The following is a 21,940-nucleotide window of genomic DNA, read 5'->3' as shown; positions in this document are numbered from 1 at the left end:
GTGGCCAGTTTGAATATCTGCCGTGGTGAGTGTCTTTTCCCACTTAGCTAACCAAGGGCCCGGATGGCTGTTTAGGAACATCATATTTCTCATTTCATTTAGGTAATTACCCCCTCAGCATGTGTTATAAGTCTCCTATAGATCACGTAACTCTGCATATGTTATTATGTGGTAATTATTTAGAAACATATGGTAAATTACCATTACCATCATAATTAAATTGGTGATTAATTCATGAAATAATGGATTATTAGTACTACAGCTTACTCATAAAATGAAAATGTGATTTTGTAAAGAGTCAACATCCTGGTTATGGCAGATCAGGAGCCAAGCAGTCAACTGCAGCCTGACACTGATAAGGTTTTATTTTCACTATGCTGCCTCTCTGACTGCACACACCAGCACACTCTGCTTCAGAGCAGGAGAACATCTGTTTTGACATATTAAAGACTTACAAGGTCATCTGACATGCCTCTCCAAACTCACAGACACACACACAGACACACACTACACACAGGATTTGTCTAGTAAGCTTTTCCTCCCCACGACTTTGTGATAAGAGTACAGGACCTTCCAGGTTTAGGATTATCTGATGTAAGAAAGACTGTCAGTCAGAGCAGTCTGAGGAACTGACAGAGACAGAGAGAGAGGGAGAGAGGGAGGGGGGTGAGAGAGAGGGAAAGAGAGAAGGAGAGAGAGAAACAAAACAAAAGAAAAGAGAGGATGGAGAGACGGAGGGTGTAAATATCAGAGGTTAGTGGAGTGGCGCTCTATGCAGTACTGTGATGTAGAAAATTAGCGTGTGAGTGCATGGCTGGTTCTATGTATAGGTCAGTCAGAGAGTCATGACTAACAGAAAAGAAAGATCCACACAGGTTAACACAGGGGATCATAGAACATATAAGAACATGGTGGAGTGGCCTCACTCTCCAAACATAGTCTATACTGGGACATTCCTCTCTCTAGAGGAGCGGAAGCAAGTGTTGCATGCGTGCGTGAGTGTGTGTGTGTGTGTGTGTGTGTGTGTGTGTATTAGAGAGAGGAGGGCACAATTTCATACCATAATGGCTGTTTAGGAGTGGGAGAACCCAACAGATCATACTTAGCCTAAACATAGGGAGCACAGAAAAACTGCATGACCTCAGCTCAATCGCAACGTTTATGTAATGTTTGCAAAGAGTTTCTCTGCACTGCGTGTGCGTGATGTTATCAGAGTGATGTTATCAGAGCAGTTGGAATGCTAACATGTCTGTCTGAGGTGAAAAATATAGACAGAGATGATTTGCAGGTATAAATGAACATTCATCTAGTACTGATTCATGCTCCATACACACACACACACACACACACACACACACTCACACACACACAGAGACACACAGACACTCACATACACACACACACACACACACACACACACACACACACACGCACACAGAAACAAACATTCATATTTCTGACTTGCAAACCGTGAAGTAACTATAAGTAAATGTTAGACGTAGCTTCTCTAAAAAATGACTGGAGTCTCCTGATTGTGTATATTAGCTGATAACATGTGTGTAATTGTTCCCTGTAGGATCCCGATGGTGGCCCCATGCCAAGAGCATAGAAGCATTAATGTCCAGGCACTGCCTCAAAGACGCACACACACACACACACACACACACAAATCTAAAATAGGAACGCTTGCATACACTCATACACAGAGCCGAGCTGCTCCCCATATAAAACCAAAGAAGAAAAAATGCCATTCAAAATACCCTGTGATGGGCATGCAGACTGACAAATGGTGCAGATAAGTGAAACATTGTTCAGCCCTTAAAACATTTTGATAAAGGCAGATTTGGCGGCAGCCTTGCTCTGTTGTTCCTCGTTTGACAGATGGGCTTCGACTCAGACCTGGCAGAGGCTCTGATAAGGTCTCATATATTCCCACCGAGCATTGATGACAACTTTTGTTTGCTCTGTACTGGAGGAAAAAATAACACATGAATAACCCAAGCATTCCACCCCGTCCAAGCTTGTTTGAGCTGAGGAGGTCAAGACCAGGCATTCAAACCTGCTGTCAGTCACCCACGACAACGACAGAGTAAAGGTTCCTGACTCTTTCCCCCCGGGACATGTTAGACATCTCCCTTCAGTGCTTACAGGCACAGCAGTGTGAACCAGCGTTTAGGAGTTGACATGTTGCCATAATATGACTGTTTATGTGAATCAGAGATTGTCATAATTAGAGGAAGTGCAGAGGTACTTTGCTGTCATAACAAAATCTGCAATGAGTGTCAAGTGAGATACTTGGCTTTTTATCTGACCAAAAAATGTTGTCAAAACAGTCACAAACCATCAGCGGGCAGATTAACTTGGCCAACAGAACAAGAAAACTGCAGACACATACAATAAAAGACAGGTTAAGGGGGAGGGACACTGAGATCCATAAAACACATGGCCATTTTGGTGTATGAATTTGTAGATGAGTCATGAGCTGTACAAGGCACTGACTAAGAGAACTTTAATATTATAATGCTGTACGTACCAGACTCAAATAACTGTACATACATACACTTATTTTCTTGTTCACTGCATCAGACTGAGACATCTAAGATGGTCTGGCTCCACTCTTTAAACCCTCTTCAGCTATTCCAGCATCACTCAATGCCAGAAAAGCAGATTTATACTCTGTCTCTTTTAGTCTGTTTTAGACTCTGCCTCCCTTCCAAAACACACTCACTCACACACACACACACACACACACACACAGGGAACCAAAGAGAGAGAGAGAGGGAGAGAGACAGAGAGAGAGAGACACAGAGAGACATGAAATAATGATACCAGTTTTATTGAGATGAATGATTTTACCTCGTATTGGAAGTTTAGATACCAAACTTTACTACGGTGCAGATTTTGATTTTAAGAAGAAATTTATGTAGTAGTTTACTATAAGTTGTTATTTTTCAGAAAATATAAGTGGTCTCCAAAACTTCCTTGTATTTCACTATTTTAATTCATTTTTCTGTCAACAGATCATGTAAACAATTTTAGTGTGACATCATTTTTGCTTTAGAAATGTCTGAGTGGCAATTAAAATTTCAAGCACAGATCATATCCACTGTAAAAAATGCACTCCCTTTTCAACAGATCGTCACATATATTTCAAATATGTATAGAATTTACATGTTACTTGATGACTCGTTAATTGACATGCCAACATTGACATGCCAGCGTTCTGATTGTTTCTCCGTATAATATTAATAATTTATTTATTTTCTCCTTGTAGGAGAAGGCTCTCCTACCTCCTGCTTTCATCTTGGTTTATCCTCTGACAAATCTCTTTGTCCTTTCTTTGCTTATGTCTTTGCAAGCTGATAAAAAATTGACTTTTAATATAGATTTCAGTTGCAGTACACATCCAACATTTTCATCAGTTAAATAAAAAGGGAAACATGTAGCATCACAAACAAAGGAAAATAATCAAAATGCTTAAAATGTTACCGGATAATTGAGAAACTATAACCTTTTAAGGGCACTTCAGTGAGATAAGTCATGTCATACCACTGGGCAGTGCTATCACACAACAGGAAGTTTACAACTTTGCGGCCATATTTAGGCATTGCTGCTAATACTTAATCTTTTCACCTGTAGGTAGTTTGATATGTATACTATTTCTTATATAATTAAGTTACTTTCTTCATTAAAATCTTTTCACCTGTAGGTAGTTTGATGTATATGCTATTTCTTATATAATAAAGTTATTTTCTTCATTCAAATCTTTTCACCTGTAGGTAGTTTGATATGTATGCTGTTTCTTATGTAATTAAGTTAGCTTCTTCATTAAAATCTTTGCACCTGTACGTAGTTTGATATGTATGCTATTTCTTATATAATTAAGTTACTTTCCTCATTAAAATCTTTTCACCTGTAGGTAGTTTGCTATGTATGCTATTTCTTATAAATAAATTAAATTATAAATTAAATTACTTTCTTCATTAAAATCTGTTTTAATTTTATTAATTATGTGTCACACTACAGGGCAGAAGAAAATGGACACATTACTGGTTCACTTGTGAGTATGAAGTTATGAAGTATGAAGCATGTCCCTAAGGATGGCTTGATTGTTGTCTGTGAAATAGCCCATTCACGAAATATTTTGTGTCATGCTACAGGACTAAATTTTTATGACAAAATATAATGAACTGCGATGAATTTCATATAACTTAAGTGATATCAAAGAGCATCATTCAGATAAATAATGACAAAGACCTAATCCATTTTCATTCATAATTGTTTACTTTACTGATGTTTCCATTTCCTACATCATGTTTATTACAGTCACTCTGCAGGACATTTTGCATGCTTAAGGTGAAAATAGTTAAAAAAAAAAAGAAGATTTTTCTTGAATGTAAAGTATAAAACACTCTATCCATCATGATTAATTATTATTATTATTTATTTATTATTATTATTATCATTATTATTATTATTATTATTATTATTATTATTATCAAAGAAGAAGAAGAACTGGGAAAGAACAGTTAACTTCATGAGTCTGTTTGTTTAAAAACGACTTTCTCAGCTTTAGCAGAAGCTTCTGCTCCCACAGTCTCACTCAATTACACTCAGCCATTTCAATGCCATTTTCACACTGTCACTCGATGTGGATCATGTGCATACAGTCACAATGGTGCACTTAGTCACTCCTCAGGAACAAGAAAAAAAACAAAACAAACCAAAACAAAATATAAACTTACCAACACAGCCCACGCTATACCGTGGTACTGTACATTCCACTCTGTGAAACAATAATACAAAGAGAGGAATTACAGAAGGGCTGGGAGAATGAGAAGAAGAGAGAAGGATGAGGAACAGACGATGGTAGTGTACGCAGCGAGGGCAGAATATCTGGGTTCTCTCGGGGTCTGAGCTCACTAACTAAGACTGACAAAGAAAAATGCAGTGGGTCAGAACCAAAACCAGAAACAAGCAACTAGACTGCACACATACACACACACACACACACGCACACATATACACACAGAGTTACACACACTCTCTGTCACCTCCAAACATTCTATCTGTCAGCTCAGAACATTCACTATTTGGAGTAAGATCAAACGCATTTTGCAGTCTTTGTTTTCCATGGTTACCCTACTATGATGCTGAAGACATTAACTGAATAGATTGAAATTCCTCTCCTGCAGAAAGATGATTCCTGGTCTGTGGTTTATCAGGGACTGTGTCCAGTCATTGTGCATCACAGGCTTTACGCACTTGTTGGTAATGCCTCATGGTAATTGTCCACACACAGTTATCATCAGATCCCACATGACCTACATCTTGATAGGTGAGTTTGTATGTGTTTGTTTAAATATGCGTGTTGGAAAGTGAGGAAGGTGAGAGAAACAGAGAGAGAAAGGGAGAGAGAGAGAGAGAGAGAGAGAGAGAGAGAGAGAGAAAGAGAGAGAGAGAAGAATAAAAGAAAAGAGAGGATGGAGAGACTAAGGGTGTAAATGTGAGGGGTTAGTGGAGAGGCGGTCTATGCAGGACTGTGATTTGGAAAATTAGTGCATGCCCCCCACCAAACTGAGGAGGAGAGAAGTCTGTCTTAAAGTCTTTAACATGTGCTGTGTGCTGATGCCGAAATCCTCCACAGACAGACATCATCTGCAGTCCAGCTTCTGTTAATGCTATAAAGCACTCTTCAGGAGGTTTTGATTTTAAATGCCTCACATTAACAATGACATAAGCTTTTTCTGTGAGAGCCATTAGCTGATGAAAAGCGCTTCACATTTTTCAGAAAATATTTAACAGCTTTTAATTATTTCATTCATGAGAGACAAACAGTCAACTAGCACTGCAATGATGTGAAAAAATACAACAATTACTAGTTCACTCTGTTTAATTTTTTTCACTGCCAATCAAAATTGTGGTGTTTGCTACTGTGCACAAAAAGCAAACTGAATTGTATTTGCTTGGAGAGAAAGTTCAAAGGCAGAATGTCCCTAAATAAACCCACAGTGGACAAAATCACCCTTACTTTCTGTGTGACACGTGGATGGCGTTTTATGGCTAAAAGGGATTATAACCCTTTGAAGTCAGGTTGCTTGAGAATTAAATGATAGTAGAGAATTTGTCCTCTTCCAGTGTCTTGAGGATTGTGCAGCACAATGACTCTTACTGAAAAGCTGAGCCAGATCTCTTCTGAATTATATGCAAATGAGTTGACTGTTGTTGGTGATTAAGAAAGTTACACCCCTCATCAACAAATAATAGGACTCAGGAGTGTTTGTCAGCTTCTATTTATTTTTAAACATGGTTCTAAGCCTGCCTAAATACACTTTCTATTCCCATAAATGAATTTCATGTGTCAATGCATATCACACACTCTCTTCTTATACTGATGGTTTTCATATTCTTGCACTGTCTCACACATATACAACTGCACACACATGTTCAGACTTATAGACGCAAACATGGACATGTGCACACACATGTGCGCAAATGTACACGCGTACACACACACACACACACACACACACACACAGTTTAACTATTTGGCAGGTAATTCAAACTTCAAAGCATGGTACTTTAATAAACTCTGGCATGGCTCGACAAAGATTGCGACCTTTCGGGAAGATTAAGCAATCTCCATTAACCTCCGTCTGTTTCAAAGGAATTACGACCTTTCAGGGAAATACCAGAGACGTCTCTCAAAACACAGAGCTGCGTCCAGGAATCGGTCACCTCGCAGGCCATATTTCTGTTTCATCTGGATGATGAATGAGGCTGAAATACAGACAGAAAAAGAGAGAGAAGGAGAAAGGGTACATCATGTCTTCAACTTTATGAGGCATCTGGACTGCAGATAACACACAATCAATAAGGTCTACAGTAAAACAGGAGATACGGCTACAGGAGTATAAACCCCAATGAAACACTATCCTGTAGTTTCCAACAGACTGATAGACAATTGCTATTTCAGTGTACGTTCAAATGCTTCATGAAAAGGTGCAGACGTGTTTTTTTTTTTCATACCTCTGATCACACTGTGTGTTTCTCTTTGAGTCTGGGAACGTCTTGCCTCTTGTTGTAAGCATGTACATGTATGTGTTAGTGGCCCCTGGTTGGCCAGGCTACTCTTATCTGTGAGATTGAGATTTCCGGCTGATTTGCTTTCAGACACAAACAGAAGTGAAGGAGCGAAACAGACGGGGAGAAACGGAGGAGTTCACTGGGGCGGAGAAAGAGGACAACTCCTGTACGCCCAAAGGCTGCAATCAATGTTATGACTTTATTCTTCACAGAAAGGGTCCCCACAGAGCCTTATGTAATCTCTCATATCTACTCTTATTCTCCACAGTACTAATATCCCCACTTACATACACAAAGCAGATAATCTCTCTTTTACACACACACACACATACACACACTCTCTCTATCAGTGACAGCATTAAAGTATCAAAATCATCAGTTGTTATTAATACTATTACAGGCAAGTTACAAGTTATAAAGGGAGCAATTTAGTTCACAAGATAAATCCATGCTCCCCACATGTATACACACACACACACAGACACACAAAGCAATTATGATGACAAAACAAATATACATGCAAATAGTCTAAACAGAGGAATGCACTCCATCAGACTAATCACACCGTGGAATACCATCACTAAAATAAATTTATGTTCCCGTGGGAATGTTATCATAAATCTATAGTCAGTGACAAGCTTGGACATGAGCCATCAATCCATATGGACCGACACTTTACATTACCATACACCCACTCTTATATCTCATAATTGGCATTTGAACCATTTATCCCCCCCCCCCCCCCCAGCCCCATTTGTCTTCTTTATTTTGTCCTTTGATGAGACAAACTCATTCTTCATGGGACATTCTTCCTGTAGCTGCATATAGATTGGACATTACAATGTGCAGTGTCTTTACCCAAGGTGGAAAGGTCACTTTCTCTCTCTCTCTCAAGGTGGAAAGGTCACTTTTTCTCTCTCTCTCTCTCTCTCTTTCTGCGATCATATTTGCAGTCCTGAAACAGACTTACACAAGTGATTGTGTTGCATATGATGTAAGAGGAATTGTGTGGCGTGTAAGAGAGAGAGAGACAGAGGGCAAAGAAAGAGGGTTGGGTGAGGGAGGTGCTACACCTCACAATATATTTTGTCTCAAAAATGATGCACATTTTGGTCAACAAGATACTTTTCTAATTGGTATTACCTCAAGTTATACGATCAAGATGAAACACATTTTAAAACATATATTCTCATGCTGTGTCATGGCTTCACTTCTGTCACTACTTTAATCACAAATATCATAAATATCACACTGAATGAGCAGTCATTGAACAAAATACATGCAATATACTTTAATGAAAACAAAAATTTCATTCTCCAAATGTATATTCAAATGGTTTTCAGTTGATACCAGTATGCTGATGATATGCTGTGCTTAAGAGGAAAATATTTGAGTTGGATGCAGAGTGAAGATATGTGATATCACTGTGCAGGACACTTCTCTGATGAGGTTTAATTGCCTCTATTTGTAGGTCATGCTCCTTAATCTGGCAGGAAGTGGAGCTGCACTCCAATGAGCTGTTAAAAACACAACAGCCACATCATCACCGTGATGATCCAATTCTTAGTCTATCTTCTGCTGAGCATGAACGTGCTTCGGGACTGATTTACAAATGGTTTTAGTATCTGCAAAAAACTCTGCTTTTCATATTTGTCGCTCTAAAAAATTTTGGTACACAAACAAGTTAGTTCATTTGACCTGGAGTGAAAATGCTTTCATATTTTTTGAAGTTGGCTTTATACATTTTTTGGTAAATCGGCCTTACTGCTGAAGCGGAAAGCATAATATCTTAAATGCCTATCTAAATATCTAAGAATAAGAGCACACCATAGTCTTGATGTTTTGGAGAAAATTTCGTGGGTCAAGCACACAAATAAATGATTTAATATTTTGAAAATAGTGTATTTCCCTCTAAAGCTCAGGCCACAGATGTCCTTAACTGAATGATACTTGCATTGTTAAACACAGAAAGGATTTACTGAATTTGAGTCTCGGCTGATTTGCATTTGAATTCACCTCAGATAAACACAGACATGAAAATTTACATGCAAATTTCTGCAAAGACAAGAGCAACATTCACCCACTTCATAGATAAGTGTGTGTGTGTGTGAGTGTGTGCGAGAGTGTGTGTGCAGTCAGGAGCGTGTTTTATTGTCACCATGCTCTTAGTGTTCACAGGCTTATATATATATATATATATATATATATATATATACACACATATGGGTCATTCCATGTTCATTCCAAATCAGATAAGGTTGTTCCATCTCAGATTTTGTCTGTATCATGAATGGGTCCCATAACCAAGGCCTGTAAAATATTTCTGTTCAAATTCTATGTTCTCATATTTTTTCAGCCCTTGATATTATTTCGTTTTTATAGCCTCAAAAACGTCTTATCTGGGAAGTCATGTTTGGGCATTAATATCTTGACAAGTATTGTTCCTAGCCTCACCAAACTTTGTAGGATGGAAGACAAACATGTTTTCTGTATGCAAAAACCATTAAAAAATAGACATGCCTGCACTGCATGCCTAGTGATTTTCTATAAGGCCCTGGATTTGGAAAGAAGTGTAAAATTCCTAAACGAGAGTGACACTGAGGGTACTACAAACCCACATTTTTACCCAAAATGATATCAGTCATTATTTTTTCTGCAAATATAATATTTTATAAATATTGTGCCAACATTTTAGGTCTCTATCACGAATGGATATGAAGATATTATGAATAAAACAAGGTATGGTACCATATTTTGGTCATTTTCATTGGACCAAAATGGTATGTGGGGTAGCTAGTAGGAACATAAAAATGTACATGGAAATAGGTTGATGTATGGTTATTAAGGGTACCAATGCCCTTCTATTTTGCCTCCATACATATATAGACACAGATTTGAGAGATATTTTACCTACGGCAGAAAGACGTCCATTTCAGGATTACATATTTTTGCCTCAGTATCTCCATGAATCAGTGAATAATGGAACATAGGGATTCCACTTATCAAGAAAACACCAAGTATGTACCCAGTTCAGTCCTGTTGCTCAAGTTATATGTTATTACATGTTATTACATTTCTATTTCATAATCTGCTACACTGTACACCATTTTCAGTAAAGTTATTTAATTTTTTTTATTATCATTCTTTTTCAGATATGGGATATAAAATTTAACCACTCCATTGAATATAGCATCTATCAGAGTTAATGCCTTTTTCTATAATGAGGCCCTGATAGTCAAGAGCATAGCTTGCATTAGTGACCTATAGTAAAATGAGCCTATAGAAAACATATATTTCTTTACTCCAATCAATATTTCAGATGCTGAGACACACTAAGTAGAGATAATAAGCTTGTTCATTATGGACGTTTTCTTCCTAGAGATAAAACAATGCCTTTAACTATGTGTATTTATCTATGAAGGGAACATGGAAGGACACTGGCACTTTGTACACCAAATGACCATACATTAATCTATTTCCACATATATTTTCACATTCCTATTAGCTACCCCACATACCATATATATATATATATATATATATATATATATATATATATATATATATATATATATACATATATACATATATACAGGCATGTGTAGAGGAAGGGAAGATGAAAAAGCCGACTATGACCTGTCAGCGCAAGGAGTTTGGAGTTAGAAGTTTGTGAGGTCTTCTGCCAGACTCCACTCATAAACACAGCAGCAGGAGAGCATAGCAGAAGAGAGTCAGGTATCCACAGAAAGAGAATGTCTCTCATTCACCTCCTCTCACATGCATAGACACATACTCTCCTTTCTCAAACACATGTATGCACACTCACCAAGCTCACTTACTTATATGTATTATTTCTCTGTACACCTGCACACACACACACACACACACACACACACACACACACACACACACACAAATCCAGCATAATACCCTTGCTCTGTCTGTAAATGTCAATCTAATTTTGCTAAATGCCATCAGTTTGCCATTACTGTATGTGCTTCTGCAGTCTCTCACATATGTGAAAGATTTCCTTCCAAAACCGTCCTCGCTAACAGTTGGAATCAGTAATTGAAACCTCCTTCTGAGGGCCTCTTGGCGATACCTGTCCAAGAGGGAACAACTCACAACAACTGGGAGAGGGTTTTCTGGTATAATGCTCAGGATATGTAGATATAGTGTAAAATCTGCAGACTACCAAATTTTCATGTAGATCTCTGATGTTTAATATCTTTAGCTCTGAAGAAGTCACTTCCCTTGTGGTCTATCATTTATGTGTCAAAAGTCATATCTCCTGTTTTTTTCTTGCTTACTTTTTTGTAATATAGTTAAAATAACACGAGACTCCAGAAGGGGGTAGAGGGAGCTAGATATGATAGAACTAAGGAGAGAACTGTCGGCATGCGTGAGATGATTTAGTTGACAATAAAAGAAATAAACAAAGAAATCAGTTTCTTTATTGGACAATACAGCATTTATGATGATGAGGATTGAAAGGAATTAAGACACATTCAAATGGCAAGTAGAATGATATGGATTTAACATTCATTGATGAAACTGAAGTCAACGTAGAACTCGTTAGTTAAGTAATCTAAGTTAGTGCAGCAAGATGGAGGTCGCTGGATGTGGAGAAGGCTCTGCAGCTGCCCGATTTTGTCCACTGCTCGATTTTTCCCGGAAGTATGAAAGTCGGGAAGTCTGGTCTGCATCAGGAATGTACAGCAACAATAGTTTATGACACTACCCGATATGCATGCCATTTTTATGACATTACATCATATTTCTGTCACAACAGATGTTAGGTGCCTAATCTGAGAGACTTTCAAATATAATATACTCTATTTTGTGGGTTTTTAACAACATTGAGAATGCAAGACGACAAAAGCTGTAAGACAAAATCTGTGAGAGTGTGCATAATCAACGTTAGTAATTATGTCCTGATTTCAGAAAACTCAAAGAAACTCTTTCACATTACATATGTAGTTTGTGCTGTATTCTATTTAATTAAAAATGCAAGAAACTTAATTGACTTCCAGCGCATATTCATAGTAATGTAAGAATGGACACAGTTATCACATCACAAACAAACAACCTTTTTTTTACCAAGTCACCAATTACTATTAGCAATTTACTGTAGAGTTTACTAGAATATCTAATAAACTATAAAATTCTGGAAATATGATGGCTCAGTAAAAATACTGAATTTATTAATAATAATGATCTTTAAAAAAGTTAGACATTAAAAGTGGCGAAAGAAGTTAAAAGTTGTCTGTAAAGATTTCGAGTGCTACTTGAGTGAACCAAAAATGATTTGGTGGTTTTCAAACCTCAAGTGAACTATGTGTTCTTGCTGATAAAGAGTTAGGTTTGCAGCAAAGTGCATAAACAGCTTACTCCAGCAGTGAATGTTAGCCTACAGAGAATCTTTGCAAAAACACAGTACTTCAATAACATTATCAGAAACATAGGCTCAGTGAAAACGCTATGTGTTCACTGTGCCGTAAAATGTTCACACATGAGCCAGACCGGACTTCCGGACTTTCCCACTTCTGGGAAAATTGGGCAGTGGGCAAAATGGGGCAGCAATAGGCTCTGTTGCTGTCGGTCATGGAAATGCTGCTGCTCGACAAGTTCCTGCACTGCAAGTAGCTAGATATGCCCATGCACAAATATCACTGCCAACCCCACTGAACCTAGGGGCTGTAGACTTATACACAGAATATGCTATTTGGTTGGAGTCGTACAACTTTTTTGAGATAGCCAGTGGATTGATACATGCTACAGCCGAGGTGAGAAGAGCCACTTAGCTGCATTGTATAGGAGCACCAGTGCAATGAATCTTTGCAAATTTGCCAGGTGTGAAAACGACATATGCACAAACCATCGAAGCACAAAGAACCTACTTTACACCTTGGAGAAATGTAGTGCTTGAAAGGCATAAATTTAGACAAAGAAGACAATCACAGGAAGAGAAAACTGATGCCTACATTAATGCACTGGGAGAACTGGCTAGATTATTTGACTTTGGCTAACTTGAAGCTGCAATGATAAGTGATCATATTGTGGAGAGGTGTGCAAATAAGCGACAAATTGTTACAGGAGGAAGGGCTCACATTGGAAAGAACTCTAACAGTAGCGAGACTTTTTGAAGTTGCACAGTCTGAGGCTAAAGCACTGTCAGAAAGCAGTAGACCCAGAGATAGCCATGTGAACTTCAGTAAAAGCAGACATGCAGGGTGCACAGGACACAGAGAGCAAAGATAAGATGGCGGTACGTGCGGACGCAGCGGCTTCACGTGGACCAAAGAAAACAGTGTTTTTGTTGTCTAATGTGTCTGACAATACGGAAAAGAATGCCAGCTCTTCCGGGAAACACAACTACAACCGGCAAGAACTGTGTGACATTGGAAAAAAGACCATACACGATCAGTTACCCACTTATTTGGACGATCTGCGCTGCCTTGGCTTGCTACGCGATCCAGTCCCCATAGCTATGGAACATCCCCCCAACGGCTACCCGCCTGAGGAAGCGCCAGAGGCGGTGCGAGAGGACCCGGGAGCATGGAGTGCGTGGAGGCATTTGTGCCAGGCTAAAGGCTAATCCCTCCAGACCAGCTGTCCCATCCATTACACTCGCAAACGTATGCTCTCTAGAAAGCAAACTAGACTGCATACAGCTCCGACGGACATCACAGAGTGAAACGAAGAACTGCTGTATCTTTGTCTTCACAGAAACTTGGCTTCACAGCAACATTCCGGACACAACCATTCAGCTAGATGGACTAGCATGCTACCGAGCCGACAGGGCATCCTCCTTGTCTGGTAAGACCCGCGGTGGTGGCTTGTGTGTCTACATCAGCAAGGAATGGTGTGCGAATGCTACGATGGTTCTTAAACACTGCTCTCCAGTCGTGGAATTCGCTATTGTTAAATGCAGACCATACTATTTGCCGCGAGAATTCACTGCTGTTGTTATTGTGGCCGTGTACTCGCCCCCGAGCACCAGTGCCTCAGAGGCACAGTGTGAACTACAGAACGTCATCGGTGTACAACAAACTGCTCACCCCGACGGATTTTTCATCATTGCTGGGGACTTCAGTCATGCAAACCTACGAACTGTACTACCCAAATTTCACCAACATGTAAACTTTGCCACCAGGGAGAACAACATGCTAGACCTCATTTACGCTAATGAGAAGAATGCATACAGAGCATTCCCCTGCCCCCACTTCGGAAACTCAGACCACATCTCAGTTATGCTAATTCCAATGTGACCGGTCTGGTCTGACCCTGTTAGAACTCTGCGTTGTGTTGTATAATGTGTATAATAAGATGACAATCTCTGGTTGACCAACCAAGGGGCGGGATTTATTCTTTCCTTTTTTTACAGCGTCCAGCCGACTGTGTGACACACAAAAACAGCAGTACAAAAACTTGAAGCGGTCGTCTACATGCATGCGTCTCTCTCCTCATTACAGCGTCCAGTCGACTGAGGGGCAGCCTGCAAACTTTTCTTTTAAATGCTAAGAGCTAGTATTAAAATTAAACGAGAATATGAGATTATAACAAAATATACACTATGCTTATGGAAAACAAGATTAATCACACAAAACAAATTTACACGACAAAATAACAAAAAGGGGGAGCTTACATACCTGTGTGACACACAAAAACAGCAGTACAAAAACTTGAAGCGGTCGTCTACATGCATGCGTCTCTAACAGAGGAGCGAAACAGAAAATTAGACCACATGTTGGACCAAACACGCGTTCCGCTAGCCTAGTCCGAGACCGGCAACTAGCATTCTATGCAAAAGTACTGTACACGATAAATAATAAAGAAAATGCACGTGCACACAAAATAAATATTACATCAACAAAAAAAAACAGCATCTGTGACATGTTCAGGGTAAGATTCTTGCCTCCATTTAGCATTTCTACCCCCGCTTTACCATACTATCAGCATGAGCATGAAACCTACCTCTCCTCATTACAGCGTCCAGTCGACTGAGGAGCAGCCCGCAAATTTACAAAGTAACGTCACAAGATGTCAGAGGTCACACAACAAAATTACAATGAATAAAATAAAAGCTCCCCAAAAGAAAAACATATACATAAGCACGTGTATACAGAAAAACAACAAAGTGCATACAGAAACTGAAAATGGATTTTTGGTGAAATAAAAACCTATTATATTTGCACATCAGCTACACCAGCATACAGGCTACCTCTGAAAACGGCAAAACCGGTTCAGCGACAGATCAGAGTCTGGCCAGAGGGGTCTGTCTCAGCTCTTCAGGACTGCTTTGAGAGCACTGATTGGGGCATGTTCAAAGTGGCAGCATCCTCCAGTGAACACACTGATCTGGAGGAATACACAGAGACAGTGACGGCCTACATCAACAAGTGCATAGACAACGTCACAGTCACCAAAACCATCTCTTCGCGGGCCAACCAGAAGCCATGGCTGACAGCAGAAGTCCGAGCACTGCTGAGGACCCGGGAATGATGCATTCAGATCTGGTGATAAGTCAGCCCTCAAGACAGCACGGGCCAACCTGTTGCGTGGCATCGGGGAGGTGAAAAGACAGTATGCTCAAAGAATCAGCAGCCACTTCACTAACTGCAAAGATGCACGGTGTCTGTGGAAGGGCATCCAGACCCTCACTGACTACAAGCCTCCTCCTCAGACCTGCAGCAATGACCCCACCCTCCCAGATGCACTGAATAGGCGCTTTCGGACCGAACAGTTCCAGGGTCTAATTTGATAGGAACTACCCCCTGAGGAGCTTCCCCTAGAACTACATATGTTCTAGGGCTTTTTTCTGTTTGCATTCGCACCATCATTAGGAACGCTGAAGTGACGTAAGGCGGCCGACGGTACAGCAGCTAAGAGATGTTGTTTACGACTAACCAGGATGGATGCACATTTTTAAGTACAAATGTAATGACTTTTAAGACCTTTTAAATACCCCCAAAGGGAAAAAATACCATTACTGCGGCAAAAGAAAAATCGACAAACTAGACTACAGTATACACATTTAATGAGTTTTATTGAATTTGAATGATCGAAATATTGAGTGCACATTAGATAACATATAATTGCCTTCTCATTGACGAAAATAAAACTGTATGGCGATAGACCCAGTCCAATGGAAAAAATGTCCCTCTGCATTTATGCATGTACCACCGCAATAGCAGTGAGTGACTCGATGGGCAGTACTTTTCGGGTGCTAGCATAACGCTTGTGCCTGATGCTTGCTTGCAGCATCGTGTTTTTTTTTCTTTTTCCCGGCCGTAGCCCTCAAATCGTAAGCTGGATAAACACATTCTTATTTTAGGTTAAAATGCGGATCACAGCCACACAAGCGGACACACAAGCACCTACCGAAGCAGAGTGTACGCTACCTCTTCAATGTACAAATATACATTGGACGTTGCAAAAATGGTCATTGTTGGGGGATATAAAATACCGGTAAAATAAAACATAAAACCATGTTTCCCCTCCTACAATTCCAGACAGTTTAAGACATTTTAGACATGAATATCAAAAACTAAATGTAATACGTTCTAAGACTTTATATTTTGCACGGATCTTTAAAAATGGCGGTTGCAATCATCTATGCCTGCGTCTGGACCAATGGCTGTACACCTGCGTCACAAGGTTCCAAAACGGTGTTCTAAGTTCCTGTGGTGCGAACATGCGAAAAAGGGGGTACTTTCTCCAACAGTTCTAAGAACTATGGAAAACTTCCTCCGGGGCGAAAGTGCCTAAAGTCTTCTATGCATGGTATGAGAGACTGAACAATGTGCTGGCGGTGAAAACTACCCCCTGGACGGATGACCAGGTTCTGCAGGTGACTGCAGACGACGTGAGAAAGACCCTCTCCAGAGTCAACCCACGCAAAGCTGCGGGCCCAGACAGAATCCCAGGCTGAGCCATCAGGGACTGTGCTGAGCAGCTGGCAGATGTTCTCGCTGACATCTTCGACATCTCGCTGTTCCAAGCAGTTGTCCCCACGTGTTTCAAGTCTACTATCATCATACCAGTGCCTAAGAAGTCCCCCGTGTCCTGCCACAATGATTACCGCCCCATTGCGCTGACTCCCATCACCATGAAGTGCTTTGAGAGGCTGGTCATGAAGCACATCAAGTCCAGCCTGCCCTCCACACTGGACCCCCTCCAGTTTGCATACCGCGCTAACCGCTCCACAGAAGATGCCATAACCTCTACCCTCCACCCAGCCCTGTCCCGCCTGGAGAGAAAGAACAGCTATGTGAGGATGTTGTTCATGGACTTCAGCTCAGCTTTTAACACAATCATACCTCAACACCTGACAGGAAAGCTGAGCCAGCTGGGCCTCAACACCTCTGTCTGCAACTGGGTACTTGACTTCCTCACAGGGAGGCCACAGTCCGTACAAATTGGCAGCATCACCTCCAGGACCATCACACTGAGCTCCGGCACTCCACAGGGCTGTGTGCTCAGTCTGCTCCTGTTCACCCTGCTGACCCACGACTCATCATAAAGTTTGCTGAAGACACTACATTGGTAGGCCTCATCAGCAACAATGATGAATCTCTATACAGAGTGGACCAACTGGCAGTGTGGTGCAAAGTCCACAACCTCTTCCTAAACATAGGGAAAACTAAGGAGGTCATCATCGACTTCAGAAAGACCAGCACTCACCATACCCCCCTGGCCATCGATGGTACGGACGTAGAGAGTGTCAGCAGCGCTAAGTTCTTGGGAGTGCACATCACAGAGGACCTCTCCTGGTCCTCACATGTCACTGTGCTCTCCAAGAAGGCCCAGCAGCGTCTCCACTTCCTGCGGCGCCTGAAGAAGGCAAGTCTGCCCCCATCCATCCTCACCACATTCTACAGAGGCACCATAGAAAGCATTCTGACCAGCTGTATCACTGTCTGGCATGGGAAATGCAAAGCCTGCAATCGCAAGTCCCTACAGCGGACAGTGAAGACAGCTGAAAAGATCATAGGAACTGCTCTCCCATCCATACAGGCCATCTACAATGCACGGTGCACCCGAAAGGCCCTCAGCATCGTGAAGGACCCTACCCACCCTTCCCACATCCATTTCACCCTTCTACCCTCTGGCAGGAGGTACCAGAGCATCCGTGCCTCCACCAGACTATGCAGCAGTTTCTTTCCTCAGGCTGTGAGGTTTCTCAACAGCTTGAACACTCAGAACTTCCAAACAGCAACTCTCTGACCTCTCCTTTGCACAATAAACTGCACCTTTGCACAATCAACTGCACTAACACCCCAAACAACTCACCTACCTGCACAATGCCAATGCTGTTGCCAGTAATTCACTGTCTGTGTCAGGTGTGCTTGTTATATCTAGGTTTGTAATATGTAGGTTTTGTTTTTTTTTTAATTGTATGTTGTAGAAGTTTTACTCTTTACTTAGTACTTTCTTTTTACTCAGTACTTTCTGTTGTCGTATTTATTACTCATTTTTTTCCCTCAGTATTTATTGTGCGTTATTTATTGTTTTATGTGGTATTTATTTGTTATTTGTTTTATGTGGCACTGTGGTCCTTGTGTAACACAATCTTGTTCCCCTGTATGTATGAATCATGCATATGTGGAAATGACAATAAAAGCAGTCTTAGTATAAGTCAGAGAGAAAAAGAGGGACTCTAGAAAAGATGCAGATGATGTTGACAACAGTCCTGCATGTCACATATGCAGACTGTCTCATCATAAACCAGATGAAAGTGGAGCCAGAACAGCTAAATGTCTGTACTGCAAGAAAGTTGGTCAATATGCATGCGTTTGTAGGAAGGAGAACAGTTAAACAGAGGAAAAAGAAATCAGGAAAAGCAAACCTGAAATGAGATCAAAATCAGAAAAGCCTATTAGGGTGGTGAATGAGCTGACCATGCATTACCATTACCATTACCATGCATTGGATTTTTGAAGCAGAACTTCGCTAGGAGGACTGTAAAATAAAAGATGATGTCTTTGTGATCAGAGGTGTAGAAGGACTGTTGGGAAGGATGTCTAGCTTCACACTGAAAATACTGAACACAACAGAAACAATACAGTGGAACATTCTGCAGAGAGATTCAAGAATCTGACTTTTCAAAGGACTAGGAAAAGTGAAGGGCTATACACACAAAGTAACAGTGGACGTATCAGTACCACCCGTAGCACAGAAACTAAGGCCAATACCATATCACATGAAGGAAGTTGTGAACCAGGAACTAGATGCTTGAGCAGGACATCATAAAGGAGGTTAATGAAGGATCTGAATGGGTGTCAAATCTATTGCTCACTCCAAAGAAAGATACTGCTGAGATGAGGCTGTGTGTAGACCTCTGTGAAGTAAACAAGTCAGTCATCAGAGCAAGGCATCCTGTACCTGCTGTTGATAGTATTTTGCAAGCAGTTCAAGGATCAAAGGTCTATGAAAAACTTCACGCCAGTTAGCCCATGAGTCAAGGAATCTGACAACCTTCATTACACACAGAGGTTGCTACAGATACAAGAAAGTACCTTTTAGATTGTCAAGTGCACCAGAAACCTATCAGAAAGCTATGGATTCACTGATAAGTGGAATGCTGGGAATTGCATGCTATATGGATGACATGATTGTGTACACAAATGATGAGGAACAGCTGGAACAGAGGCTGAGGAAAGTCTTTCAGAGATTTCAGGAGAGAAGATTAACACTGAACAAGGATAAATGTGTGCTTGGATTGCAACAGATTGAAATACTAGGTCATGTGATCTCAGGAGATGAAATAAAACCGGATCCAAGAAAAGTGGAGGCCATAAGCAAAGCACCAAGAGCCGAGAACGTCGCACACCTTCGTTCATTCTTAAGCACATATGGATTTATAATGAAGTTCATCCCAAACTATGCAAACCTGTCAGAGCCACTCAGAAAGCTGACCAGGAAAGGACAGGGATGGCAATGGACAAGTGAGACTGAAGAGTCATTCAATGAAATAAAAAGAGCACTTGTAAGCCGACCATGCCTAATGTATTTTAAGTTGGATACACCAACTACTGTGATTTCAGATACCAGTCCAGTTGGGTTAGGAGACGTCTTACTTCAAAAACAACCAGATGGACAGAACAAACTGATAGCTTATGCTAGCCGCTCACCGACTGCCACCAAAAGACGCTATTCTCAAATAGAGTGAGAAGCTCTGGAATGTGTTTGGGCTGTAGAATACTTTCGAACGTACTTATGGGGAAGCAAGTTTACATTACAGACAGAGCATAAACTATTCATTCACATGTTCAATCCAGACAAAGCAACAATATTACCACCATGAATTCAGAGATTTGGGATGAGACTGCACCCTTTTGAGTACACGACTGAACGCGTTGCAGGAAAATGTAATGTAGCAGATTCTCTTTCAAGACTACCTTTGTCTGTAGGAGAAGACAATGAGTATATCAACACATACATGGAGAGAGTACTTTCCATTTTCACAAATGAAATACCAGCCATAACACTTGATGACATCAGAAAAGACACACAAAAAGATGAAATACTGAACAACTGATTTCAATCATAGAAACAGGACAGTGGACTAAACTGATTACAGAGCAAATGAAGCCATACATCAAATCAAACATACAAGATTATCTCCCTATTACTCGAAGAGTAATGGTAAGATTGAACGTTTCCATCGTTACCTGAAAAAAGCCATGAGGGCAGCCAAATGTGAGGGGAAGAATTGGAAAGAGGAACTACCAAAGATTCTTATGGCATATCGTACAACCACTCACAGAGCATCTGGTGAAACTCCAGCCTACCTTATCTTTGGAAGGGATATGTGCACATAGCTACAAAACTTGGAGAAGTAAGAAAACAAGACAACTGATATTAAAAAACACCATGATGAATATAAAAACAAAATGAAAGAGTATGCAGACCAGAAAAATGGAGCAACACAACATAATTTCAACATAGGAGACAAAGTATACATTGCAAACCTGGAGAACAGCAAACTAGATGCAAAATACAGAGATACTCACTGTCATCCTAAGAAACACTTCTGACACTTCTTTTGAACTGGTGAACACTGAAAATGGAATTCTAGCCATTAGGAATGTTAAACACTTTTGACATGCACTCATGCCATTGGAGTTTCACATCCCTGAACCAGTGACACAACACTTTTGACATTAGAGCAGCTGAGGACATACAACAGCCACAGCACCCACCTGCTGTAGAGACACCTCAAAAGTCTGTCACTGTACCAGAACCTCAACAGCCAGGTCAGATAACCACATGATCAAGGAGGGTTGTTAGGAAACCACTTCAAAGGCTGGATTAGGTGGGGGAAAAAAAAGTTGTCACAGACATTGGAAAAGAAATATTTTGTTTTATTGAAGTGAATACTTAAGTTGAAAGGTAAGAGAAAATAACGATTTCATTTGAAGACTGAAGCTTAAAATGTTATTCCCACTGTGTTAGAACTAAGTTGGAACTGAAGTGTATCTTTGAAGAGATGTTCTGAAATCTCCATAGGGATGAAAATGTAGTATAGCATGGTTAAAATAACGCGAGACTACAGAATAGGGTAGAAGGAACTAGGTACGACATAACTAGGGGAGGGAACTGTCGGCATGTGTGAGATGATTTAGTTGTCAATAAAAGAAATAAACGAAAAGATCCGTTTCTTTACTGGACAATACAACACTTACCTTGTTTTGTTTGGCTGTTGAAATGTTTTGACATTTTATGCTACGACTAACATATGACATTTATCCGGACTGCTCATGAAAAGGCAGCCTACCTGCCTGTCTTTGGGGAATACTGAAGTGCGCCCTCCCCCGCTCGCGTTCTTCAGGACACCTGTTGCTCGTTA

This window comes from Chanos chanos, chromosome 1 (genome assembly GCF_902362185.1).
Source record: "Chanos chanos chromosome 1, fChaCha1.1, whole genome shotgun sequence".
Classification (NCBI taxonomy): Eukaryota; Metazoa; Chordata; class Actinopteri; order Gonorynchiformes; family Chanidae; genus Chanos; species Chanos chanos.
This window is presented reverse-complemented; position numbering follows the sequence as displayed.